Consider the following 19,640-nt stretch of genomic DNA (forward strand, 5'->3'; position numbering starts at 1 on the left):
AGAAACATACAATTTAGACGTATTTATAGCAGTAAAACGCACAAATACTTACGTGTTAGCAGCTAAAAAAACGTAAATATTCTAACGTAAAGTGTGAATGTATATGAATTCCCATGTATTAATATTAAAATCGTGGCTTTAATGATTTAAATCTGTTGTGTTTAATTGTCATATCAATACATGTTTTTATTCAATTTATTGAAAGCAGTTTACTCGTCTACTTAATAGGAAATAACATTTCTGTGGATGCTGCAAACCATAGATACACAAAAGCACAGCATACAATTACAAATCACATCCATTTTATTTGCTTTACTTCATATCTTTAGAATCCAGGTGTTTGCAAGGAACATATCCAAATTCAGCCTTTTATCAATCGATCTTCATCTTCATTCTCAGCAACAGCATCCGTCACAGTCAAAGCTCACACTCGTTATGATTCGAAATTTCGAATTTGAAAATAGCGCCAGTGCGCCACGTTACGACAGGGTTTACGGTACAGATCTCGAACGCTCATTGGTCCTCATCCAATTCGTCACAGATTGCGACATGTCGTGTTTCAGTTTATGACATTTGAGTACTCCGCCGTGCGCCTTCACGGAGAGAAGACAGATACATAATTTCACGGATTAATAAATTAAATTCTTCTCTGTACCCTATAAAAACTATTACCTCCCTATAGAGGACTGCGACTGGAACTCATTATCATTTGAACTACTTTTGGTACCACTTTTGATATTTGCGCAAAAAATAAATGATTAACCGTTACGTTTGTTTGTATGTTATTTGTTTATTTATAACAATAACGTTATGTAGTTTTAAGAAATGGTTATGGGTAGGTTTCGGGGTAGGTGTAGGATTAACGTTAGTGGCTCAAAATATCGTTTTAATGTTATATTTTCACTAAAATTGTGTTTTATTATGTTTTATTCTTTTAACAATCTGTATAAAATGGGTAGGTTTAGGTTCGAGTGGGGTATAGGGATCTTACATTTATCAAAAAAATATATAAAAAGGGAAAATATACATAAATTTTAAACAAATTAATCAGATATGCATTGAAAAGCAGCTTCATGATCAAATTTTTATAGATAACTTGACTGTTCAGAGAACACGTTCTATCTGTACGTATTTGAGGTTGTTTTTACGTAAATTTCGATACGTATCGAACCTGTAATTACGTCCAAATAATACGTAAATGACACTCTAAATACGTAAAGGCACATACGTATTGGACAGTTTTAATTTACGTCTAAATATGTACGTTTTGATTGTGAGATCAGGCTGGATTTATACATCATCTGAAAGCTGAATAAATAAACTTTCCATTGATTTATGGGTTATTAGGACAATATTTGGTCGAGATACCACTTTTTGAAAATCTGTAATCTGATGGTGCAAAAAAAAAAAAAAAAACAAACAATTGTATTTGAATTTGTCTAAATGAATTCTTAGCTATGCATATTACTAATCAAAAAATAAGTTCTGATATATTTACAGTAAGAAATTTACAAAATACCTTCATGGATCATGATCTTTACCTAATATCCTAATAATTTTTGGAATAAAAGAAAAAATTATAATTTTCACCCATACAATGTTTTTTGGGGTATTGCTACAATTATACCCCTGCGACTTAAGTACGAAAAGTATTTTTAAAATCTTAAACGTACTTAAGTATTGAAAGTAGAAGTAAATACAAAATGGAAAATATTGTACTTGTCTTAAGTACAATAAATATAACAAGACTTTTACTCAAGTAATATTTTAAACGTGACTTCAACTTCTACCAAAGTCATTTTAGCTTAGATTGAGCTATTTCTATTTATATAAAGTGGGTCCCCTTCCATGGAAGTTACCACCATAGAACTCTATGCAATTTTTCTCTGAGAAACTCATTTCTGATATTGCTCCAGTATTTTTTGCCACAGCATTGGGGGAATTGGTGATCCTCTGCCCATCTAGACTTCTGAGAGACACTGCCATTCTGAGAGGCTCTTTTTATACCCAATCATGTTGCCAATTGACCTAATAAGTTGCAAATTGGTCCTCCAGCTGTTCCTTATATGTACATTTAATTTGTCAGGCCTCTTATTGCTACCTGTCCCAATTTTTTTGGAATGGAATGTGTAGCTTTCATGAAATCCAAAATGAGCCAATATTTGTCATGACATTTCAAAATGTCTCACTTTCAACATTTGACATGTTATCTATATTCTATTGTGAATAAAATATAAGTTTATGAGATTTGTAAATTATTCCATTCCTTTTTTACTCACAATTTGTACAGTCCCCAGCTGTTTTGGAATCGGGTCTGTAGGTGTCATTGTTACAGTTTAATTATACATTTAGGTACTGCGTAATATTAATTACATGTACTGCACTGGACTAGGTTTAGGGTCACAATCATGTAATTATTCATAATTTACCATTATTACTAAATGTAATGTGTAACAAGGGGGCTATAAAATGTATTACCAAATATATAAATGTAATACCAAAATGTATTATAGAACATGAATACAGAACATAATTTTCATTAATCAGCAAATTGTTCCTTTAGGAAGGGTTTGTTGTTTATCGTTCACTGGAATGGTTAATGTTGGGCTCTGTGCCATATGGATCATAGTAATTGTGAAAAGTAATTTGTGTCCAATTGAATAACGTTTGCATGCTAATATTATCCATTTCTGCTTCGGGCAGCTGTTGTCTCTTTAGAGGCGGCTGACTGCACACAGTCCTGAAGGAAACGGGATGCTGCATGTCCAGATTAGCTTTTCTCCCCACAGGGTGATCCCTAACCCCTATTCAGATGGCCCATTCACGCCTGCCTTGCCAGTTTCATTTAACCACAGCAAATTATGTATATGTATAATAATTTTTAGCAAAGTGTGATGGGTTTTGAGCAAGGATTGTGTTTTCTTATGCCAGGATCCACACACCCAAAGAAAAAAAAAATCAACTGCACGAATGTGGATAAACATTTTTGATGTTTCATTTTCAGTAGTGGACAGTGGAGTCAAAAAGTAATTTAAACCCATAAATAAACAAAGTTTAAGGATCTGTAAACATGTAAAACAAAGAAACCTGATGCAAATGCATAACTATTCATATGTTGCACTGTTTGATCAAATTATCAAATTTGTGCCATTGATTATGTGAACTCATGGTTAGGTTATGTCCAAATAAAATTATTTATTAATTATTATTTATTTCCTCAATGCAGATTTTCACTCAACTTGTTTTGCAGTGAAAAGCTGCATTATTATTTGTTTATATTTATGTGTAATATAATATAATATAATATAATATAATATAATATAATATAATATAATGCTCTCTTTTTGAATGTAATATTAATCTTAGAATCCTGATATATATATTTTATAAGATTTCACCAAAAATATTATAAGCAGAACAAAGGTTTTCAACATTGATGAAAATAAGAAATGTTTCTACACCCTAAAAAGTCTGTAAAAACAAGGTCAAATGTACTTTATGTTCATATACAATATGAATGAATTTTCTATGGAGCCAAAAGAGTCTCAATAAAGATAAATGCACACACTACATCCACATATGCACACATAGGATTCATACATGCACACACATAATTATTAAATACACACACCGGATACACAAATGTGCACAAAATTCACAAATGCACACACAAAATTTAAAAAGCACGGAAGATTCACAAATGCATACAAAATTCAGAAATGCAAACAACATTTACAAATGCACTCAAGATTCACAAATGTACAGGACAAGATTCAGAAATGTATTTCTGATGCACACACACATATATCTTGATTTACAAACTGCTTGCGGTCTGTGAACTTCACTGCATTTGTGTGTGAATTTTGAGACTCCTTTGACACACAAATGCCTTTTTTTAAACAGGGAATGATCTGCAACCAATCAGATATCTCCCTTGTTTGAGCCAATCACAAGAATGCACCCCACGTGGGGGATTGTTTACTTATAAGCCAATCAACGAACCACTCACTTTCCTAGGCGAACGATTCACTTTCCTCATGCAGCGAACGACTCACTTTCCTCAGCGAATGACTCACTTACCTCACGCAGCGAACGACTCACTTTGCGCAGCCGGACACCCACTTTGGGCAGCAGGAGACTCTTGCTGAGTCCCAATTCGCCTACTTATACTACGACCTAAAAGTATGTACTTTTTTTGTGAGGGAAAAGTACATACTTTTGAGTGTGTAGCAAAAGAGTATGCACGCTCTGGGACATACTTCGATGACGTCATGCAACATGAACGACAACGTGGTTGACTAGTTACGCACACCACAACTGTTAACGTTTCATTCATTCTTTATGTCCAATAAAATTTTATTTACTATTCCCAACATTTTTTCTCATCGTTTTTTTTCACAATACATTTTACTATGTGTGCTTCTACCAAGTTGAGGAGTGAGGAAGCAGGGCTGCGTCGTCGTAGAACCAAACGCAGGTCGTTTGTGAGGCGGCTGGTTCTGACGTTCATGTGCAATGTGTGTAACGAAATAAAATATAACTTTAATTAGGGTTAAACATTTGAATTCTTACACTTAAAAGCTGAGGGCGCATCTCCGCTGCTGCACCCGGCTGCCATGTTTACATCACCACAAAGCCATCGCAAAGCTCCTCCCTCCCGTACCCAATGGGTTGTGGGCAATATTAGCACTTAGAGTGTGCATTGATCTGCACTTCGAATTCTAACCGGAAATCTGGGTACCATCTGGGTATCTTTGGAATACTATTTTCAACATACTACGATTTGGGACGTACTAATTCTAGTTTCGCATACTATTTAGGACGGATAGTATGCGAATTGGGACTCAGCATCACTTTCCGCAGCCGGAGAGTCACTTTCCTCTCGCAGCGAACGACTCACTTTCCTCATCGAACGATTCACTTTCCTCACGAGTCACGCAGCGAACGATTCACTTTCCTCACCCTGCGAAGTTGAGCGAACGATTCCCTTTCCTCAAGGCGAACGACTCACTTTCCTCACGCAGCTGGAGACCCACTTTTCGCAGCCGGAGAGCCACTTATACAAACGTATAAATACAACAACAACAATAATAAAATAATTAAAAACCAACCCAAAATGTTTATTCTGTACTGACTGTGAAGGCTGTTCTGTGTTAGCATTTGAATATTTTATCCATACTATGTTATAATAAACAAAAGACATTTATTGAAATTTCACCATACAATGCATTCTCTTTTATATAATTTCTGGGTTTAAAATAAAGACTTAAGTCCATTAACAGGATCATCTGTTCTGAGGGCAAGTGCTGTAGACCTGAAGCATTCCCTCGACTGACTCTAATGAACACATATAAACTCTCCAGTGCAGCGCTCCACATCTAATTGGATTCCAGAGTGCTTGTATCTGATACATGGAGACCAAAGCCTATGAATAAGTTATTTTAAAGAGCCAGTAAGATGAAAATTCTAAGCTTCCTATCACTGTTTATAAGTCCTGTACAATAGGTTTAAATCCATCCAAGGTTAAAAAACATTGTCATTTTGTCAAAATATAATTGTAAAATTACCTAAATTCTCAGAGATCCCCAAACGGTTTGCGCGAAGCTGTTCAAAGGATTCAGTTTCCTTAAACCCCACCTTTCGGTAGCATACTGTGTTCTGATTGGTCAACTGACATAGTTTTTATTGGTTGTTCCACACAACTTCATGGTAAACAATGCGTTAGCATCTTTTTGGGGTGAATTATGTTTAATTCCTCTCACCGCGAAGCAAACAGTAAAACTTGAAGATTCTCGCTGCTTTTTCTTCTGTGTGTGTGTATTCAAGCCGTGCGCTTCAGTTTGAATCTGAATAGCGCGTTCAGCGCGGGGGCGTTGTCACATTAGATATGAAGGGAGACGTGAAAAATGGACATTGCGTTGTTTTCATATGGATTACTTTATCACTGAATATTTTCAGCAGCACTTGTTTAGTTTTAAAGTAGACATGTCAAGCTTTCTATAGATATCTCTCTCATGTCTCTTCGTTGAGTATTCACGGAGTTACACGTCATTTTAACATTGTTTGTAAATGAAGATCATCAGCACAGACAAAGGCTGCAGACAGCACACATACTGATAAGACGCTCGGGAGAAAACAAACACATAACTATAAAATCATACAGGTTGTGATTCGGAGATGCTTGTTGGTCCAAATAAAGTTGGTAATGAACCCTCTTTTATGGCCTAACGCTTTGAAAATCCTGCCTTGTACTCACCCAGATTAGAAAAGCGGTCATCAGTGAAATGTTGTGAACACAACAAAAGGGATTTGTTGTACTGCTCTGGTATTGTGGTAAAACTGAATTTTAGCCATTGGTTCTTCTGATCTTCATTCTTTGGCAGTGAAAATAAAACAAACTTGCCTTTACAATTAAAAACACACTGTCAACTCGACATGATGCTCTCACACCAACCAGAGCGTCTGTGTGGGGGGGTGGGGCAGGTCAGAGTTCCGTTTCTCGCAAGACGGTAGGCGGAGATTATTATGCAAAGTGTTCCTAGTGACGTACATAGAGATGGGCAAAACATTTGAAATCTATAACGACTTGTTTCAGCGATTCAGAGTCGACTCCTTACTTTAGAAGCCAATAACTTTATAAATCGTTTTGGTTTAATTACTTTGCACATTGTTTACACTGATGGACAGCTACATCATACATTGTAATACAGGTAATTTTTGATTTCCCATCTGTGTGGCTCTCTAATGTGTATTTAATATAGCTACCCTGAATGTAAAAATAAAAAGTCAGTTTCAAGAAGAGAATAGAGATTATATATATATATATATATATATATATATATATATATATATATGTGTGTGTGTGTGTGTGTGTGTGTGTGTGTGTGTGTGTGTGTGTGTGTGTGTGTGTGTGTTACAATACCTCAATACAATCACAATACAATACAATCACCTGTCAAAATTGTACACAAGACCACAAATTACAATGCCTCTGATGTGATAACAGGGGGCAAACAAGAGGATGTGGCATGCCACAAATTCATTAAGCTGTGAAAGATGACTTCAGATGGCTGTCATTTGTGTATTGTAACATTATTCAGCTGTGACAACCTTTTTTATGCACTTCAAACTGTATGTATGGGCCTGTCGGTCATCCAGTCAGACAATGCAATATTATGGATAGAGGACTTTTATTTAAGCTATGGGTTTAGTAAAAGTTAGATATATAATAGGATTAGAAGTTAAAAATACATTATCACACACACACACATATTTTCACTTGATATGATGATAATTGATAGAATGGAGTCATGTGGATTACTTGTGGATTATTATGATGTTTTTTTTTTTTTTTTTTTTATAAGATGGACTTTCATTCTGATGGCACCCATTCACTGCAGAGGATCCATTGGAGAGCAAGTGATGCAATGCTACATTTCTCTAAATCTGTTACGATGTACAAACAAACTTATCGAGTCGTGTAGGACAGCCTGAGGTTGAGGAAATGTTCAGTAAATTAAAATTTTTGGGTGAAGTCATTCAAATGTACCGATATCCATTCTGATAATTCAGGTGGTACAATAGAAATCTACATAATGAGCCACTGTAAATTATTTTGTAATTCATAATGTTCCTCTCAAAAAAATAAATAAATAAATAAATAAATAATAGTGTCTATGCATTGCATCCTTCCTTCAGTGTAAATCTCTGGGATTTTTCACACACATGGTCTGGTCTTAAAATCAACTGCAGAAATCTATTTAATAAGCCATAATATTTGAAGAACATCACAAATGCTGCAGCACAGGGTAATGAAGTTAGGGTTGAAGTTAGGAAGTTAGGGTAATTAAGTTAGGGTTGGGGTTTACAATAGCTTGTTTAAAACATACTTTTTATATATATAAAAAATATATATATATATATATATATATATATATATATATATATATATATATATATATATATATATATATATATATATATTATTTTATTTTTCCATTTTGCAGTGCTTGATGTGGAGTTCATTACATTATCTGTGCTATATCAATGACGTTCATGTGCTAAGGTTAGAAAAGTAGATGCTTCATTTACATCTTCCAATAGATGGCGCTAGTAATCTGCTGTGTTCTGCTACACTTGGACTAATCTTTGAATTGAAAGCTTTTATCTTCTTTTAAGTCTTTGTTTGTCAGTAATATATGAGAATGTAGTGATGTTGTAAATATCTCAAATTGGAGTCATTGGTCACTTAAATGCAGAGTTTTGGCAGACTTTGGCTTTTTGTCTTTTAGTGCACATCAGGGATCTATTGATGTAATTATCCTCCTCTCTCATTGGCTAACACTCTGAGACTCGGGGCAGAACGTTGGTTGAAACCAGATGCTGTGTGACAATTGTAACATTATTATTGTTGTTGTTGTGGTTACATTTTTATTCACAGCCCACAGAGTATTTAAGATTCACCTGCCATGTAAAACTAAAACGTGTATTATATTATATATATATATATATATATATATATATATATATATATATATATATATATATATATATATATATATATATACAGCAAACTCAGAGTACAGGTAGTCTTAGCTTAAAATTGATGCTAACTAGGGGTTATTTTTTAAATATTAAGTTTTTTTAAGTATGACATTTTTATTCAACCACCTTGCAAAACATTTGATGGAAAAACCAAGGATTTGATGTCCCGAACAGAGGAACTACAGTGATTAAGCCACACCCCCTTGGGGCGTTTTGCCCCACATACTAGGTTTGAAAAAAAAAAAATTCTGCAATTCTGAAAATATAATTATATACAGTATTTTTGTTTTCTTAAATAACATGTACTCCCTATCTACATGCCTTATTATTATCATATCATATATAACTATCATGTTCTACAAAACAACAAGATTTAAAACAATTTTCTTACTGCTGAAAATTAAATAACTGTAAAATCCATTTTCTCTCAAGTACATCACCAGTTTAAGCATCATGGTGAATACTTCTACATCACTCTTGTCAATGTAGTCCATAGCGATAACAAAAATGTATCTTGACTTTATTTAGTGGCTATTTTGGGGAAAATAGTTGGGGCATTTTACACCTCTGTTAAGAAATATGTAAAACGTAAGAAGATGCCAACTTTGATTTTACATATAAAACTATTAAATAGTATTCCTACTGTGTAAAACTTTCCTTATAGCCTATTGTAAAGAGTACAAACACAAATTGTAATGTCTAACAGATTCGTTGTGTTTGGCTAACTGAATACATGTCGTTAACTGAACAGCGTGTAAATCTTTATCTTGAAGTAACATTCGTGATAGGCCTGCTTTTTAAAATAAAACAATAGATGTTCTACCTCATCAGTTTGTATGTTTTACTCAGGCAGAGAGTGGAGACCCTCAGAATAATTATCATCAATCTAGCACTGTAAAAGTGATTTGGTGTGTCACAACTCCCCCCTGTTCCGATGGCCATCAGTTACAATGGCCAACCGAGCAGTGAATATAAACTTCACTGCCAACATCCTGTCACCACATACAGTCTTGCAAATCAATCATTTCTGTGTTTGTACATGGTGCAATGATGTATAATTCAGCAGTGAAATATTGATGTCCTGTACTGCGGTCCTGGTGAGCATTGCAGTGAAACTTCTATCGTTTGGACTGCATTCTTTTTACAATCATTTTGGTCTAAATATAGGATGTAATGATTTTTCTAGAGAGTTTCTGTTTCCACTGCAGTTGAGCAATAGACTCATGTTCCTCATGAGAACAACAATCATCATTACCAGAGTTATTTTGGGTCTGGCAGATTCCTGAAACATTAATGTGAAAAGACTGACACCAGGAAGTGAGAAAGGGAGAGAAAATAAGAGTTTGTCTGTGTTTTTGAAATGGATCTGAAACTGAACATGGATTTTTTTTATATATATATTTGTCTAGACCACGGTCTAAAAGCCCCTAATGGGACATGGTGATGGAATATACATATACTGTATATATATATATATATAAGATGGGAGGGGGAAAATTTATATTTCACTGATTTATGTTTGCACACAGATGTTTTCACGTCTCTTAGGAAAATTTGCATTCGGTCACAAAACATTTGCTTCAAGGGGCTCCACAGAAATGACTGGCCTAGAATACACAGTATATTTATATGTACATTTAGTCATTTAGCAGATGCAACTTTGGATAAATGTAAGTGCAAATGACAAGTCTCAGTTAGTATAACACAGTACATGCAGCAAGGTATACACACACACACACACACACACACACACACGCACATACACACTAAGAAAAACAAGTATATAGAACAGAAAATAATAATAGAAAGCTAGTGTTTTTGTATATAAAAAGAAGATAAATTAAGTAGAATCCAATTAGAATAGAGTGATAGAGTTTGAGAGTCAAATAAAGATGGAAGAGATGTGTTTTTAGTTGTTTCATGAAGATGGCTAAGGACTGTTCAGATTGAGTTGGGCAGGTCATTCCACCAGGAGGGAACACTTAATGAAAAAGTCTGTGAAAGAGATTTTCACTTGAAGAATGTAAGCTTCTAGAAGCACATAACTCTGAAGTAATGCATTTCGGTAAAGGGGTGCAGAGCCAGTGGTGGTTTTGTAGGCAAACATTAATCCCTTGAATTTTATACAAGCAGGTAGTGAGTTTTATACAGTGCAAACTGATAAAAAGATGTGTTTGTTTGTGTGTGTGTGTGTGTGTGTGTGTGTGTGTGTGTATATATGTTGTTGTTTCATATATTGATAAAGATATAATATAAATCATGTGACGTTTGTATTCATATTCTATTGCATTTCTTTTTTGACTCAAGTATGATAATTATGTTAATATTTATGGTATGCTTTTTGCATTTTTCATGCTACATTTTTAAATGTTTAAAAGTGTATTTTTGGATCTAGTTACCTATATGGTGTTAAAACCAATGTCTAATATATTTTAATGATTATGGTAATAAGCCTGTTAAATGTGCGCTGGTGTATGCTTGGAAATACGGCACAGATGAAAGGTTGATCCCGAAAACATTTTATGCGCTTTGTATTTATTTATCATTTTGCACTTTTGCACTTTATTTGTGGCCTCTGGACAATAAATTAATGTGAGCTTTTTTGGCCCATTTTTGTGTGCAAATCTTATTAATTTTATTATTATTATTATTTTGTCTTTGAGCAAATTTTCGATCTATGCGCCACCAGAAGTTTATGTATTTTATTGAGTTGGAATAGTGTCTGACGTTACGCTTCTCCATAGGAATTTTTTTTTTTTTTTAAATGTATTATTAATAATAAAAAGCCCTAGGAAATCAATTTTAGGGGCCAAATATTGCCCCTCAATGGAAAAGTTAATTTCTGTCTCTAGTCTAGCCCCACCATATGACTTCATTGCAAGTCAAGGCTATTTATATAACCAGAGCAGATATGAAAAAAAAAGGGTAACTTGTCTTAGTCACTGATCTTAGTTCTTTAATTTTCTATATCATCAGCTGTATAGAGTCTTTTAAAGACACTTTCAGTTTCTTAACTGCATTTCTTTATTGGTAAGACTCCAATTACCCAGCCTGTCCCTCTGGACAGGCGGCAGAAAGAGCTCTGGAGAATGAGTCATTTGCCGTCTTTAGCCAGCACTTAGTCAAGAGCTCATGCTAAACTAGAGCTGATAAGAGTTGAAGGTGCTCCATTCAGCACATACTTCCAAAGATAGCAACCCTGTAGTGCAACTACAGTCTAGCAACATGAGGTTAATGACTGAGAGAGCATTATAAATAACAACAACGTTTGCTTAATTAATGATGTTGGCTGGTTGATGTGGGTCTCATTTTGTCTAATTGTACACTATGTGAGTATGAGTAGTGCGTTCACTTAAAACATGGCAAAGGGTAGGATGGGGATTGATTTGAATGCTCAAAGAAAAGGTCAGCTAGGTATTGTACATCAATTGCGGTCATCTGCCTTCACAGTAAATAGAGTAGGCCTATACTTTGACAGGTGAGCATTCTCAACAGTGTTTGTGACTTGTAGTGAATTGTATATACTTGGATACTTGCATAAAGCTAGCAGCAACATAGTAGACACTTTTTAAAAAAATATAATTTCCTTCAAGTTGAAAATGGTAAATGTTTCAATGTAGGAAAAAAAACAAAAAAAAACAAAAAAAAACAAAAAAAAAAACATGAAAAATCCATATCAAAAGGAAGTGGCAAACAAACACTATGCAGTAAATCATTTGAGATACAGCTTGATTTTTTTTTTTTTTTTAATTCATTTCCTATATGGATTGCCATATGAGACCCTAAACAACCCTAATAATTGCCTATAGAAAAGTGAAACTAGCTGCCTTTGAGAACTAATGAATAGTCCACCATTCTCGCTAGAAGCCTCTCGACGAAGATACAAATAAATAAATAAATAAATAAATAAAAACCAGGGCTGGGAAGTTAACTTTTAAAATGTATTTCACTACAGATTACAAAATACAAGCTTTACAAAGTAATCAGTAATGTATTTTGTTAGATTACTCAGGTTTAGTATCTTAATCTACATTAAATACTTTAGAATACTCTGAAACACTTAAAGGGGTCATATGATGCAATTTAAATTGTTTCTTTCTCTTTGGAGTGGTACAAGCTCTTGGTGCATAAAGAGGATCTGTAAAGATGCAAAGACTAAAGTCTCAAATTCAAAGAGATATTCTTTCTAAAAGTTAAAACTTTTCCACCCCCCCCTAAAATGGCTCGTTCAAACACGCCCCCACATCTCTGCATCACTGTGTGGGAAGATTGCATAACACCGCCCAAAAGTTTACGCAAAGAAAGAAGGCATAGCATTAATTCTCGCTGTTGCCGTCAGCGCCGTTTCATGGAGAAGCTGTGTGTTTCATTGTGAAAGTGAAACTACTTTGTTTGGCCTTCCAAAAGAGCACAATGTCCACTTCGTCATGCCTAGAGCTGATCTGTGATGGTCGCATGGGAAATAAATCAACTTCGCGCTCACCGTGGATGAAGAGCCGCAGGCCATTCCTTAATCTTTGCAAGGACATTCTGGCGCTTCTGACTCATGGTATGTAAGTGGGTTTACATATATAAAGGATTTGTCACAGATGATTCAAACGCGAGTTTTGAGCAGTATAGAGTAGCACTTGTTGTTTGTCGTTTCTCCGATCACAAATGTAGACGTGGTTTTATCTTTATGTGGTGCGATTTACAATGCAATGCGTAACAAAAGACAGTATAAGTCATTATAATCAGTAATTATGTCCCCACTTGATGCAACAACTGCCTCATTTGTAATGGGCTTTGTTTTTGTCCTGTCATGCTGGGGTTCTGACCAGGACATGCCATAACAGAAAGTGAAAGTGGCATGACATACAACCAAGTATGTTGAGGGACGTAACATTTCCGTCAAATGCTTGAAACATTTGGCCAATCACAACGCCCTGGATAGCTGGCCAATCAGAGCACACCTTGCTTTTCAGAACGATGAGCTTTGTAAAAAAAAAAAAAAACATGCGTTTCAGAAGGCGGGGCATAGTGGAGAAACCGTAATGTATATTATGTGGAGAATGTGTTTATGTGGTTTAAGGTTAAAAAACATTACACAAAATACACAAAATAATGTTATTTTTAGCAATGTCATATGACCCCTTTATGCTATGAAACAAACAAAGGAACATATTAACTTGATGTCTTGTTTTTATGCTTTCCAACTCTAAATAATAGTGATATACCAGTTATAAGATTTGTGTTTTCTTTGCATTTTATTTTTAACAGCATCATTTTCCCACATAATGTCTATAAACAGCAAAAAATAAAAATTGCCAAAACAACTGACACAGTTGTCCAAGATATACAATAGATTTGTTTAATGAATGGATCAAACTTTAAGGGATGATAATCCTCTCTATGGAGAAGCGATCAAATCAAAAGAATCACTGAATCAAAATTGGCAGGGCTCGTTTCCCACGGTCGCAATGTGGTTATAGTTCACTAATGATGCATTTGGGAAACGCACCTCAGATAAAGACTCCAAGTTCATATGTGAAGCACAAAATGCTATAGTTTGACGTAATACACTTTTATTTCATGCATGATTCATATGGATCTGTTAACTGAATACAAAGTGTGAATTCTAGGATAATTTTTGTGTGGTGATGAGCATGTATGCACGCTCTGAAAGTGAGTTTGGACCACACTGGCTTTGTCTGTAGCAGCAAAACCAGGTTAGATATTCTTCAAACTTATGTGATCATGACAAATACCATAAACAACTACCATGAGCACCTTTGAACTGTCTGTATTTCCCAAGCAACTCCGTAAACCCCCCGGGCAGCACCAAAGCTACCATCCAGAACACTGTTATATTGCTTTTGTTCCTCTTTTGTAGGTCACTTTGGATAAAAGCATCTGTTTAATGCATACATTTCAATCTAAAAATGAGAATGACCACTTTAGTTCAAAAAGATTTTGGACATTTTCAGTAAGTCGCACTTAAAATGTCTGAATGTCGCTGCATTAGATACAAAATATCAATGTAAATGTTAAAGAAAGATGCAAGCACTGTATTAGCAAAGCATTTCAGGTTCTTTAGTTAAGAAACAGTAAAACAACACAGTCAAGAGTGTCTGAGACCTTTTGGGGGACTACAGCTGAGACAGATTTCACCTTCTCTTAACACCCTGAAAGAAACAAAGTGATTCATTTAATGCCATTCTTTTCTTTTTAAAGTCTTCCTTTGCAGATGTTACTTCTGTTGCCGTGCCTCCGCAGTAGAACACAGAAGTATTCACACTGTCTGCGTGTCTGGGAGAGCGGTGCAGTGTCACAATAAGAGCAGCGCGCCATGACCGATGCCTTTCTGCCCACGCTGATAAGCCTTTGTGTATCACCTCTGTGGCTCGACATGAATGGGAATCCTCTTCTACTGTGTGAAAAGAAAGGTACTTTACTCGTACCCTCTTTTCTCCTGCCTTTCTAGCATTACAAGAGTAGCCTAAAGCTCTTGTACAAAGGACAGCCCTATTTCACTGCATTCCAAGTTGTAAAAGCATGACATTTCTGCTATCTTTGTAAATATATATTTTTGGGTGATATTGTGAAAATATTTATCAAAGGGAGGCTGTATCAAGAAATCATGTACTTAATCATATGCTTAATAAGTATCTTAGTCTCGTTTTCCAGGAAAAATGATTTGACGCAATCTGTTGATATTCAAGATTCTGAAACAAGCTTTATATATGTCATACTTTTTCTGATTAGGTTAGTGTTTTATAATATATTTTGGTAACACTTTATTGTAAGGTGTTCTTGTTACACGTTGCATGTAATTAATATTATAACAACAATTACATGCAAGTAAACCTAATCCTAACCATATAAGAACGTAGTAATTAAAATAGTCAGTACTTATATGTATATGAAACAAGGACACCTTAAAATAAATTGTAACCAACATTTCTCCTCACAATCTAGATAAAATATGCTAGAAGTAAGATTATTTTTTCTCTCAATATTAGCCTTATCAATAAGTAATTATTTTTTAGTACTTGAATTTGTTATCAAGAGGAGTGCTTCTCATTGTCTTGTAAGAGTCATTTTTTATTACGATATAGGAAATCTCTGCCATGGATGAAAAGTAATTGTAATTCTATGGGCCACTGTGTAGAAAACATCCTTCACCAGCTGATTATTTGGATATTGTGCAAAGGATGTGATTTATCTTCTGTAATATTGCAGTCTGAAATGCATAAATGGCACACAGTGAGGATATAAAACATAATTATGCTTCTATCAGAGGCACTCAGATATAATATTTCTGAAATAATGATCTCCTCTCACCTCTATATGCCGTTACTGTGGAAACTGATAAGTTCCTGAAGGCTCCAGGATGCCGTTGCCCTGGTAACGCCACCATCACATCCTACTGCTGAAGAAAGCAAGGCTCTAAGGAATTTTTTTTTTATTTTTTATTTTTTTATTATTATCTATCCACCTTATGTCTACTGGAGCAGACACTGGAGTGAACTCTCTACTGGACTGGGAGGGAGTGGAATCTGATGAGCATTTTTTTTTTTTTTTTTTTTAGGTACATAGTACTGTAGCTGGTGACCGTGACACAGACCAGTTCTTACAATATAATTTTCCATATTCTTTTGAAACAAGTTTGAATCAAGCTTCCACTGTTTACCATCATCGCAGCACAGACAACCTTAGAGATAAAGGAAAGAGACGATATAAAACAATTGCATACACATATACATAATATTAAATTAAAAATTACATTAAATTAAAAATTGTATTTATGCATTTAGCAGACGCTTTTATCCAAAGTGACTTACAGTGCATTCAGGCTATCAATTTTTACCTATCATGTGTCCCTGGTGAATCGAACCCCCAACCTTGCGCTTGATAAGGCAACGCTATACTAATTGAGCTACAGGAACACAATATAAACAATAAACAATATAAACAAGTAACCAAGGAACATAAAAAAAAAACAAAAAAAAACAAACACGTGAACAATACATTCAACAAGGAAAAAGACAAAGAATGTTGACTACACAAGTGCTTAATTACACACAGGGTAACAGACTAAAAAGAACCAAGTAAAAACAATCTGGTGCTGGCAAAAGCACAAAGATACAGAAAACATTCCAGTCATAGTTTCACAATTACTATTGTGCACAAGTCACATGCATGCTTCAAATGGAGAATTAATTTGGGTTATTTTATGTGTTCTCTCAGTCTGTGAGAGCAGAAAGACTCATTATGAAGCATTTTCGGTCTTCATGGATAAGTATATGCTACATTCAAATGCAAAATAATCTATCTGTAATTCTGATAGTGTCACAGATGAGACAGGAGGCAGACAGGATGGTCAGTTTGATAGTTTTATTCACAGAATGCTCCGAACCAGATGGGAATATCAGAGTGAGAGCAAGTATGGACCAATATCGACTTAACTGAACGACCTCTGATCACAGGAAGTGGGATCACCGAAGGAGGACTGAAGGCAGAAGAAGACTGGCCAATCTTTGAGGGTTCTCAGAAGATTCGCGGATTCTCAGGTGAGTGTCAAAATAGAGCCTGTAAGCCATGTAATGACGAGATCAGACGGAGACTGAAGGTTGAGAGTGGGTATTGAAGGGTGAGCAGTGATGAAGGATAGCAGGTGACGGTGATGAAGATGAAGAGATGCAGGTGATGACAATTAATATTCAGGGGATGACGAGCGAGTGGGTGGAGGGAGTGATGATGATGGTGTTGATGGTGGAATCCTGACAGATAGAGGGTTAATCGTAGTGAAATTCCTTATGTTAACACCTCATCCAATCTGATTAAGCTTGATCCAAATGAAATTTTGATCAGATTACTTACTCTCTTAAGAAAAAATAAAATAAAATAAATAAATAAAAATGCTGAGAAATGTTGAGAGATATTTTATCAGATGGGTAGTTTTTGAGTTTCTGGGTTAGTAGCTGGGCCAATCTCACTGACAGCTAAAATGATTAGAAACTTTTCAGACAACTTTCCCAGCTGCAGGGACACCTCTCTCTGTGTCTGAACTGTTCAGTGAGTGCTAGAGAGGAGCCGCACATGTTATGTGACTTTAGTATAGACATTACTGTCTTATCACAGATTTGAAATGTCTTGAAATTTCAATTGTTTGCAGCCACGGGACAATTTCTGTAAACCCACAAACCAGCATCTTTATCTTTTTTGTATGATCTATTATACATGTTTTAACTTTGTAGAATTTTTTAATGACTTGCTTATATGGTGGTGGTTGAGGAGATTCCCCCTTCTATATGTAAAGTGCTTTGAGTGCCCAGAAAAGCGCTATATAAATGTAAGGAATTATTATTATTACTATTAAAAATAAGAATTATAGTTATTAGTTTTTATTGGCCTGATTAACACATCTCTCCATAAAAAAGGCAAAAAAGACCTATAACCTACTTCAATAAAAGCAGATATATTATTCAGATATATCATGTGTGCACTAATATTTTATATAATAATATTTTTTATGTTTTTTTTTATTTATTATTATTTATGCTAATTTAGACTGTTTTCATTGCATTTACACTGTACTGACCAACAGGAATCATCTATGTGTCCTACTTTGAAAGCTTCTAAACACTGAATAAGAGTGTATGATTCACTATCAAAAAACTGTTAAGATCGCAAAGGCTAATTATTTCTCTGATCTTATCGCTAAGAACACTTATAGTTCAAAAATATTATTCAGTACCACCAATAGTGTCCTAAATCCGATGTCTAATTTATATCCGGATCCGGATCAATCTCCTATGGCCTTTGAAAACTTTCTTAATTTTTTTACTGACAAGATCATGTATTGTTCCCTCCTCTCTTGACTTCCCTCAGTCCACATCAAATTCTACAAATTTATCTGAATTTACTCCAGTGTGTCACAGTTACCTGGTGCAAATTATTTATAAAATGAAGCCCACTTTTTGTCCGTTGGATGTTGTTCCTCCTCGTCTCTTATTAGAGACACTATTAGTCCTAGTTTACTGTCAACAATTAAAAGCAGTTTAATCAGTGTTACGCCTTGCCTTTGTTCCTCTGTGTGCCTGATTCTGTTGAGTCCTTTAAAAGGCAACTCAAGACACTATTATTCAAACAAGCTTTTAGTTGACTGGGCTTAAGTTTACTTTGGACTTTTTATTTGTTTTAATTTATTTTAATATTAATTGTGGTTGTACCTTGTAAAGCACTTTGAGATTGTATCTGTGAAAAGCGCTCTATAAATAAACTTTACTTACTGTGGCAGGGGGGGCGTGGTTTAGCGAAGTCTGCAGCGGGAGAGAGAATCAGGAGACGAGCGGTAAGTGAGTGGTTTGGGCAAAAATTATCATCACCTGTTTCTCGTTCTAGTAATTGGCGTGGAGAGAGTATAAAACGCCGGGAGAAACGGATGCAAGCGAGAGAGAGACGGACTGCTGACCCGAACCGGAAGGAGTGAACCGGAAGTTTGACGGAGTGTCAGAATAAGAGTCCCCGTTTGGGTGGTTGTGATTTTCTTTGTTCTTTGTTTAGTTTTGGGTCAAATAAATACGTCAGCAGTCCAGCCGACCCCTTTGTCCTCTTCCTTGCCACACGAACTCACTACACTGGTGCCGAAACCCGGGAAGGAAGAAGGACCGCCGCCGCCATGCAAAGCCCGTCCTCCACGCCGCTTGCGGATATCATCGCTTCCCTCGCGGTCCTGCACCAAGAACAACATCAGGCCCTGCTGGACCTGAGGACCGATCAGGAGAGACGATTCCAGGCCATCGTTCAGGCCCAGCAGGAGGACCGCGAGAGGTTCCGGAGCTGGATGGATCGGGAGGTTCGCGCCGAGGCCGCTGGGCCGCCCGCCGCCCCCATGCACCTGCCGCTTCACAAGATGGGGGCCCAGGACGATCCGGAGGCCTTCCTGGAGCTCTTCGAAAAGTCGGCGGAGGCCTGCGGGTGGCCCCGCGAGCAGTGGCCGGTACGCCTAATACCCCTGCTCTCCGGTGAGGCCCAGGTGGCCGCGCAACAACTTCCGGTGGCGAACCTCCTGGTCTTCGACGACCTCAAGAGGGCCATTATCCAGCGGGTCG

Source organism: Carassius auratus, chromosome 49 (assembly GCF_003368295.1).
Source record: "Carassius auratus strain Wakin chromosome 49, ASM336829v1, whole genome shotgun sequence".
Taxonomy (NCBI): domain Eukaryota; kingdom Metazoa; phylum Chordata; class Actinopteri; order Cypriniformes; family Cyprinidae; genus Carassius; species Carassius auratus.